The following is a 10,493-nucleotide window of genomic DNA, read 5'->3' on the forward strand; positions in this document are numbered from 1 at the left end:
GTGCTTCCTTCATCCTGACGGAGATTCATCGCAGAGGAAAGCAGTCAAATTAGTGTACATACGAAGACATTTTACACATGAACATTACCAGGAAAATGTTGATATTTATTGCACATTTACTGACTTTGCAGTTTTTTCATGTTTATTTGGAAAACAGAAGGGCGATAGAGAATGTCCTGTTGGCAGATCATGGCCAAGTTGCATGAATAGAGAGAAAAACAAGAAATGTGTGGTGATACTTCAGGTCCGCTAAAATTCAGGTCCGATAAAATTGAATGTTCTTGATGTTGGTTAGAGTGAACTGTCGTTTACCCGACTCTCTGCTGCACAACACTGTTGGACTTTGAGCCGCTGGCCCAATCCTTCAGGAGCAGTTGGGGGTTCAGTGTCTTGCTCAAGAACATGACAGGAGGAGCCAGGGGTCAAACCACCAACCCCTCGCTGAATGAATATAATGCTCTCTGGACTCAGTCAGACAGCTTGCCTCAGTATGGCTCTCTATGGTTAGTGGGCTCTACGTTGGTGTGGCTCATAAAGACTGATGTGCAGAATACAGGCGACAATCTCTGTGTCCAAGCTGATACAGAAGAGCCTTGAGGTCTGTTTGACTCTAAATGGACCATCATTTACTAAATGAACATCATGCTGTATTGAAGAAGACTTGGAACTAGAGATTGAGACCATAAACTCATGTTTACAATGTTTACTGAGGTAATAAATCAAGAGAGAAGTAGAGTCATTTTCTCATAGACTTCTATACAACCAGAGGAGTCGCCCCCTGGTGGACATTAGAGAGAATGCAGCTTTAACACATGAAGCATCCGCTTCACTCTTCTTGGAGCGTGCCTTTTTTTGCTACAGCCCTTCACGTTGGTCCCTCTCATTTCAATCAGCCGTACAGAAGTAATAATGTCACATAATCTGATGGGCAAATATTAAGAACGGACCTGCATTAACACTCATTTACGGGAAAAGGGATTTACCTGCAGTGAGAGGACATTAAACTGGGCTTTAGTGCCTGCGGTGGTTAAAGGAAATAAAGAAGCATACGAGCTACTGACAGCTCTGACAACGAGACGCTCTCAAGCACAAACACTCTTACAGGACTCTTCTTGCCGTCCGTCCGTCACGTTGTCTTTGATGAAGCTTAATTATAGAGTCCAGGGCTGAAGCTGCAGACAGCCAGGTGGACAACATCCCAGCTCTCTGCGGCTCGGGAAACGCTTCCAGAGGACGCACTTATCTGATTTCACAGTCGACGTGCCTGCGTTCGTCGTACCTGTGTGTGCGGTCGCCAGGCAGTTTAGATAAAAGGAAACGCGTCTCTCAAGTGCGCACCTTTCTTGCCAAATGGAGAAAACACTTTTCTCTCGTGTTTCTCTCTGAAGACGTGACTCCCGTGCCGGCCGGCTCGCCGAGGTAATTTCAGACTGCTCTTTCAGCTTCGTCAGCGGTGGATAAAATGCTGATTCACAAAACGAGCCTTCAAAGTCTCCATTGTCGAAACTGAGGAGAGGAGGGGGGGGGGACTCTATTTTCCAGCCAGTGCGGGTTGTGTGTAACCCGACATGTCTAAAGTCTAATTGCTGAGATGGAAATACAGTAGATCTTTTGATTCCCTCCATGTGAAAGTGCTGTTTCCACGTCTGAATCCACACCCCATGACACGAGCGCTCAGCACAAACATTTATTTCAGATCTCAGCGTTGTTTACAAACTGCCAGTGGCTGATGGGAAGTGAGGAACCATTCCATTCCAACGCCCCTCTCATTATGTCGGGTTTCTGGCAAACGCTTTCACACGCAGGACGTTTTTGAACCAACATGACTTCATAATTGTCATCATGAAGCCCATCAACGTGTCACCACAACCAATAACTGACGTCAGCTGCTGACCAAAGTCAATGCATTCCAAGTTATGCAACGACACAGACAAAAAGGGATTTATCCTCTGCCATGAGTTCTGTAACAATCTGCTTATATTTTGTAGAATTACTGTAAGGAAACAAAGCGTTGATTGACAGCCAGGAATGAAGTGCAATCAAAGGATTTGACGTGACGTGTGAAGCATTACATAAGGAGTTACACATCGAACAGACATTCAGCAATCTGTTGACTTCTATCTGCAGGCTTTGTTGTTAACTTTTGTATTATTTGAAGTACTGTCCTTTGCTCTGATTGAAAGCACCAATCATCAACACTAAACTTAAAACAACCTAAGTAGCAAAGAGCCCATCATTTCTATCAAATCTGGGCCATAATGATATTTAAGCAATTTTCTATTTATAAATAGTCATTTTATATGTATATATATTATGGACAATTGTTACACTTTCTATGACGCACATGTCTATATTGCATTATTAACATACTTTCAATGCATTATTATCTAAGTCTCTATATTACAGTTTTAAGCCCTCATAAATATTCATAATGATTTCTAACAATAATCAAAACACATTATAAAGCATTTTTTTTTAAATACTTATAGGTCAACTATCATAACACTTCATGATTCACTCACTCACATTTTTTTAGGATGTATTATAATTCCCATTGTTGTCAAACATTATAATCTTTTTATAGTTCATGGGTGATTTGTTTTTGTGATACCTCATAGTTTTGTCGGTAAGCAGTAATTTATTGTTGTCCTGATATTTTCATTTGATATATATTTTAATATTTATTTTCATTGAGCGGGTGAATCCGAGGTAGTACCCTTACAGAGTCCTGTATAATTACCACAGACTTCCAAACACGTTTGCACTAATTACTGAGTTCTTGTTTGAATTTGCAGAGTAAAGACGTCAATCGTGGAAGGTGGACCGACGGGAAAACCACCAAATCTGGGTTTTCCTCGGCACAACGGAGTCCGATCTGACTGCTTCTTGAAACAGACCCCTGATCTGCTTACATCACGGTCAGTGGCGTTGTTTTACTGCTTGTCGTGTTTTTAAAGCGACCAGGTAAAGATTGTTTTCTGGCCAAGACTGAAAGTAACCTTCCACCGACTCGTAGATTCTCTTTTTACCAGTCTGGTGCGAGGCCGACCGCGACACTGGTCATCTCGGGAAAAGCAAATATTTCAAAGAGAGTTTTCAGAAGTTTACAGCCCTGATGCCGTTGTTAGTGTCTTCGGAGCTCAGTTGTTGTCTTTGGCTTGGTCACAGTAAATATTTCTACTCCTCCGTTGTGTTAGAAAATGATGTGTATTCAAGCCCTGGAGATGGTTTCTCTTCGCAGACTAAATACAGTCTTTTTGAATGTTTAGCTTTTCTCTTTTACAGTATGTCATTTGTGTTGGTTTTTCTCTTCCTTTGTAAGTGTGGCTGAAATGCAACGCTTACATCACATCTCTTCTTGTTGTTTTTTCGCGCTGCCATCTGATTTGCTGCCACCGTGAAATTGCTCGGCTATAATAAGCATCGCTCGGAATCTTTATTGCATTTGTGCCGAGGCTTCGTCTGCTTCACGACAACTTTTTTTCACCTACGAGATCAAACGCAAGTGCAACAATTTAACTGTTTCTTTTAACCATTTATCTGCTTAACAAAGGGTTTCTGGTTCAGTCACTTTTGAGGCTTTACAGTTGAGTTCAAGACATGAGAAAAAAGTGTTTCCTCCACGTCATTAGCAGCTGATTTAGACCAAAGTTTTATCTATTTGGAGTCGCTGGTGCGCATCTGATAAAGTGTGCTTCCTTTTAAGTTGGGAGAAAACGGGTGGTCTGCAGCGGTGGCGGCAACGAGGGCCAAGTGATTTGTGGCCCGAGCGGAGACACAGAAATCAGAAGGGATTAGAAAACATTTAAAAATTCGAGTCTGGTTTTCTCCTTTACAAAATGCAGAGCGAACAAAGTGTGCAAGTCCACTGAAAAACGGCTGAGGATTCCTCACACAAGCCAATGGGATCTGCTAGCCGCATGAAGATTGCGAACATGACTATTGTTGGATAACTCAATTAAACATAAAGACAATTAGGGTGAAGTCGGGTGGAGATAATAGCAGAGCAGCAGTGAACGTATCAATATATTCATGCTGGGCTCATTAAACAGTCTCCAGGTCAGTGTAAAATAATCCGAGTGTATTCGAGTCTTTCGCAGCACCGGGCCTCCTCTTGATCTGTTTTGCATCAGTTTCAGAGGGATTGTTTGCTCAACAACATGCAAAATCGGAGCGAGGATGTCATTTCAGATGACAGCATCTGGCCTGCGAGGAGGTCGTAAGGCTGCCACGAGGAGACATCCCCCCCGCTCAGATCTTTTTTTACGGCGGCCTGCGGAGGACATGCGATGCACTGGAATCGTAAACACTTATATAGACCGTCAAGGAACTGAAATCTGCAGTCAATCAGACTCCAGGCTGCCAGAGATGGAGTCAGATCCCGGGCGTCTTCCAGAAAGGGGGACCGACTTTAAGGGCTTTTTACTTCCGTTCTGCCCTGGCAGAGCGAGACGGTGTCAGATCCTGTGCGTCCTCAGCCTCTGGTTGAGCTCGTACCTCGTATAATTCAGGAACCGCCGTGGCCGCCTCTGGCTTTTGACATTTGGGGCTTGCGGGGCCACGAACACCAGAATAATCACTCACTCTGCTCCGAAGACTGCAGTCATTGTCTGGAAGACTCAAGTCTTTGAGTAATAATGGCAAACATATCTTAAGTTTTATGAATCGATGGCGCCGCGCTGCTTTGGCATCATCTTCACCAAATTCTGCCTTTAAACTAGTCGAATAAGCACAAACAAGAAACCTTTTGTAGCAGGACCCAAACTTTTGCATCCATAATTCATATTATGTTTTAAACAAAAAGGGAAAAAATAAAGAGTTGTTTTCAAACATTAGAGGGGTCGGTTGCCTGCTAGCTCTCAGCCCCCCTCGTCTTTCGGTGACTTGGCAGCAGATCAGCCGTCCTTTTCTGTAGATGCTCCTTCGGCTTCGGCTGCATTGTGGCTCAAACTCCAAATCTGCTCCGGAGGTTGTGGCCTCGTTGGAATGCATCCACAAACACTCTACCGCTCTCGCTCGCTCTCTCTCTCTCTCTCTCTCTCTCTCTCTCTCTCTCTCTCTCTCTCTCCCTCTCTCTCTCTCTGAACACGTCCTCCCTCCCTGTTTGACTTCCCTCTGAAGCCAGAAGATGGGAACTCACTTACTGCAGGCTTTGTGCACACTGCGGCTGGAAATTGAAAAGTAGATCTGATGTCTCTGTCAAGCTTCACCAACAATAAGCTTGTTGTGTGCAAGGACCCTTTAGAAAAAAAAGAAGTTTTCACAGATTTAAACACAAGCAAAATCTGTTGTTTCCTGTTGCTAGAGGACAGTTGGAAGCAGTTTACAGTGTCGGAGGGTATAACAATACTAGAAAGATATTGCAATGCCCTGCTGTTAAAAACACACTGCAATCCAGTCTCACCAACTCTTTGTTCATACATATGGAATTGCCTTAACAGGTGTGTGCTTAAAATCCTTTCAAGGGTGCGTTTGCACAATCCCACGTGAAGTATTTCATGTGTTGTAAAGCCACGTTTAAAGTAGTCTTTAATGTACTCACAATATATTTCCATGTCAAGTGTACAGTAACCAGCCAAAGAGCTGCTTCTATGACTGTTGTGTTTAAGTATCTCATAATTATGACTTTCTATCTCATAATTTCGACTACGGGGATATTTTTATTATCAAGTCTAACTTTTAATTATTATTTTTTTTTTTTTTTTGCTGGCGGTTTGCGGGCCACATAAAATGACGTGGCGGGCCTTGAGTTTGACACCCCTGCCTTAGACTGTCTATGGTATTAACAGTTATGTTGCTGCCTTATTTGTGCCCAGTTGGCGGTATTTGTTGAGTGTTGATGGAGCAGCTACAATGTTAGCATAGCCTAGCAATGATCGATCCAAACTCCATTCAGAATACAAGCATTTAAAAAGTGATTTACTTGTGAACGTACCTGACAAAGCATGAATTTAGACTTCTTACAAATCAACATCATTATGTAGTTGTTTCGGCATACTTTGCATCCGTTTATTGCAATTAAATCACAGCACACGCTGCAGGAAACCAGATTAATTCAACCAATGTTTGACTTTTGCTAGATACAATAATTCAGAGAGTTGTGTCGTCCTCTGGATGATGTTATGAACCCAGACCCGACAGCGTTTGCTTTTCCAACGTCTCTTGGATTTTCACAACATGTACAACGCAGCAATAGAATCAGAATCAGAATCAGAATCAGCTTTATTGGCCATGTATGCTTACGCATACATGGAATTTGACTCCGGTTTCCAATAGTGGTTTATTGGCCATGGTTGATAAGACGTTGTTGAGTGACACAAATGAACACTTTGGGATCCTGCGGTCAAACTTGCACGAGTTTCTCCTTGCGTTTGTTATGAACGCAACATAAATCTCACTAATTAACACGCTATAGTTTGCTTAACCCGTACGCGAACAGAAACGTAAACACGTCAATTTGTGGTTTAATGGGCAGCAAAGTTTTGTAACTATCTACAACTGTTTATCCATCTGGATAAACCTCCCTCTTCCAGCTAACATAGGTTGCAAGATATGGTTGTCGAGCACAGATGTTAGTATAGATGGCTGTACAAACCTCACCGTGACAACAAGACTCCCAAGAGTTCACTGCATTTGGCCGTTCTTTGCCAAGAAATGCTTCATTGTAACCACTTTGTCTTTCTTGGAGTGATCGGGTGACAGTTGAATAGCTATAAGGCCGAGCGTAAATACAACCAGGACACATTAGGGCGGTGATTTAAATCTCATGTCTGCAGCCGCCTCGGGGGAGCGGTCTTAAGAGGCACCAGGCCACAAATTGGTCAAGCGTAAATCGATGCTTCTACATAAGCCGCATATGTCATCGCTGTACTTCGACCAAAACATTACGTCTCCAACCGCAACGAGCAGCATAACCGCACATTCTTTAACCAAAACTGCTCAAAACAAGTGAGAAAAACAAAAGAAAACATAACATCTTGTATCTGTCGTGTTTTGTTGTCCAGCAACACTTGTCGGTTGAATCTGGTGCACGATATTGGGTAATGTCCAAGAAGAGAATAGAGAAATAGAGTGTTGTAATGGCCCAACAATGTGAATGCAGCAAACCCCCCCCCCCCCCCCCCCCTCACAGCATCTCTCCACCTTTTGTCAGTCAAATTTATCTGCTGCTTGAAACGGGTTTCAGTGCAGCACACACGTGTGGTTTGTGCATTCTGGTGTATATACTGTAAGTGAGGACCCCCACCATCATCTCTCCCTTGTGCTTGTCTGGAGGGCGTCTACAGTGAGAGGTCACTCGTTCATTTTTCAGCATCCTTGTGAGGTGAAAACAGATGGTTACCCCTCACAGTGAAACCAGGCGGTGTTGCATCATGACTGCACAGCCCGAAGCCAAAGAGGCGATGGGAGGGGGGGTGTTAGCCCCCCCACAGCGGCTCTCCTAATTATAAAGTTAAATGTCAGACATTACCGAGGGAATTTTAATCAAAGAGTTCATTTCCAAAATACTGTCCATCTATTTTGGAAACACTTGGAGTCACACGTAATTCATCTTCCAGGATGTGAAACTTTGTTTTTCTTGTTTTGTCATGCGAGGGCTTGACTTCCTCATTAATCATTTTTAAAAGTACCAAAAATCTGTAAAGCAAAACCTCTGACGGCTGATGCATTCGGATTGTCTCACAGTGTATGTCGTTATATTCCCAATATGTTAAACTCCGATGCACAAAGCTGCTGATTCAGTCGTTCAATACACTCAGCTCAGTTTGAGGATTCGGTGTTAAAGATTTCTACGTTCATGGGCTGAACATTAGTTCTTCTTCTTTGTATTACAAAAAAAAGCTGGAATCTTAAAATCCTTCCTGTGAACCAGAATATTATTCTATTTGACAAATTTCCGCTTGGGGATGAATAAAGTATATTTCTATTCTATTCTATTCTCTTGAAAAACACCGAAAGTGTTCGAATCTGTTGTGTTTGAATAAAATAAAACCTAAAACCTTTCCTTTTAAAATATTAAAGCTTTAACTGTCTGAACTTTAACAACATCAATAATCAGAGGATCAGAATTTGCATTTGGCACCGTCCCCGTTGAAGCCGCTCGGTGTGCTCGGGGGAAATGTCAGAACTTTAAAACCCCTCACGGTTAAAAACCTCGAGTCCAACATGTCCGCAGGCGAAGGCAGCGTCGTCCAAGACTCGGTGTGAGGATGATTAAACAAAGCGCAGCGGTCGAGGAGCAGTGACGGAGCGCTCGGTGATGAAAGCCAGACAGTGAAACGGTTCCTGAATGGGTTTGTGAGGCGAAGCAGACCCAGAGACCGAAACACATTACATGATTTCACTAAAGTGAAGAAAGAGAAAAGGGGGAAGTTTTACGGCTCAAACTGAAAGTGACTTCACTTTTCAGATGTAACGATGCCTGAAACCAAAATGTTACAGACACAATCAGGAATTTAATCCGCTGTCCAAGTTTGAAGATATCCTGTTTCTGCTTGAACGTCGTCGCTGACGGATGGAAAATATCATTTTTAAGAACTTTCTTTGTGTTAACAGAGCATGCTGTAAATGTTGGTGTGAACATTTCTTTTGTCCAGTAAATCACTTTATAACAATGGCCTCATGAGGTTACAGCGGAGGACACAGAACAGCAATTACAGATTTTAAAAAGTAGCACCACTGTGATCACACACAGTAAAGATTCAACCTGATTTATACTGTAGACCCCAAATGCAGTGATGTCATTTCACCGAGGAGCATGTAGCGCATGTCATAACTGTGTGGTGAAGAGTTCCCGAGAAGAACAATAAAAAAGACAATAAAATCTGATTGATTTTCACCCAAAATACTAGTTTATTTATTTAAAAAGCACTTCAAATTATAGTTCAATTATTTCAGTTTAAACAGATGTAATGTTTCTATACACTGTTTGTGTTTACACTAACGGCTCCTGCAAGAAAAGATGTCGAGGAGAATGTGGAGAAAACTGAAAGGCAAGATGATTAATAAACATCTGACTTTTTTAATAAGGTTTTATTAGATTTTTTGATTTGGAACTTAATGTTTTTAAAATGTTTAGACTTCTTTGTCATGACCAGAGTCCAGGTCAACACATGTTGGAAACAGAGGTGCTTTAAATGGCCTTTTTAAGTGTTTTCACTGTAACATTTCTGTTGTGTTTAAAATACATGTCAGAGTCTCCCCTTGTTCCATGCATACAGTCTTTTCAAAATAAACCGCCGATGTAGTTAGTTTTTAAGCTTTACTTGGTTAACATTAGGCAACACAACTTCTTGGTTAGACTTGGAAAAGGATCAAGGTTTTGGTTAGAATAAGTGTGTTTGTTAGGTAAAATAAGTATAAGCTCGTTACATAACTTAAAAAGATAAATAAGGACGTTGGGTAACAAAAGAGAGGTAAAATAAGATGACGTTGATTTGGTTTCACACAGGATACAAACAGCGATTTCCCTGGTGAAAGTCGTGTTTTTTTTATCCAAACATCCACTCCGACCTCCTTTCTCCCTCTTTATATACTACTTTGTATCAGTTGCTCAGGCTGTCTAATAATAATGCAGATGGTTTTACATTGGAGTTAGTTGAAAGCCTTACAGACACGTACGGGTGCCTCAGTGTGCTGGTATAAAGCGGCAACCTCCGGTTCGGAAAAGTGAAGCCAATACTGAAGTCTTAAAACCTGCATTCTCTCTAATGTCCACCAGGGGGCGACTCCTCTGGTTGTATGGAAGTCTATGAGAAAATGACTCTACTTCTCTCTTGATTTATTTCCTCAGTAAATATTGTACGTTCACTGGTTACAAATTCCAAGATGGCGGAATAAAAAATGACGAACTCAAGGCTTCAAACCAATAGGCGACTGTACGACATTTCTTATGTACAGTCTATGATATATATATATATATAAAACAAAACATTCCATTGGGTTACACCGTCAAAATACACCAAGTAAGAGCAAACAAAAAGCTTTTACTTTTGATTTTCCACCCGTGTTTAATCCCAACACTGTAATTTAAATTCGGCAAATACAGTCAATATTTTGGTTCTCATGTGAGGATGTCCGTCTTTGTTTGAGTTTCTAAAAGTTTGAAATAGTGTACGAGGCGGGACCAAAGAGGGTTCGAGGCCTTTTTCTCATTTGATGAGCTCCAGACTGAGACTAGATCAACTCAATTCATATCCCCAGATTGAAACAAAAATAAAAGGAATCGAAACGTCCGCAAAGTACCACTTAACTGGCATGAAAAAGTGCCTTCTGAGCGTTTGGCCTCATCACAGTAAAGCAGTGTTCAGAGCAGTGACACAGATTGTTGTGATCAATGCATCGCCTCACAGTGTGTTGCCTGCTGGAGAGAAATCAATGAAAGCAGAACTCAAACTGTTAGCAGTAAAGGTAAATCATCAGTAAAGTCATCCACGCGTGTGGTTCCATTTCAGATGTCCTACCAGCCTGTACAGTTTGACTGTATCACAAAA

The sequence above is a fragment of the Anarhichas minor genome, unplaced genomic scaffold, assembly GCF_050575085.1.
Source record: "Anarhichas minor isolate MPS153535 unplaced genomic scaffold, ASM5057508v1 ptg000031l, whole genome shotgun sequence".
NCBI lineage: Eukaryota > Metazoa > Chordata > Actinopteri > Perciformes > Anarhichadidae > Anarhichas > Anarhichas minor.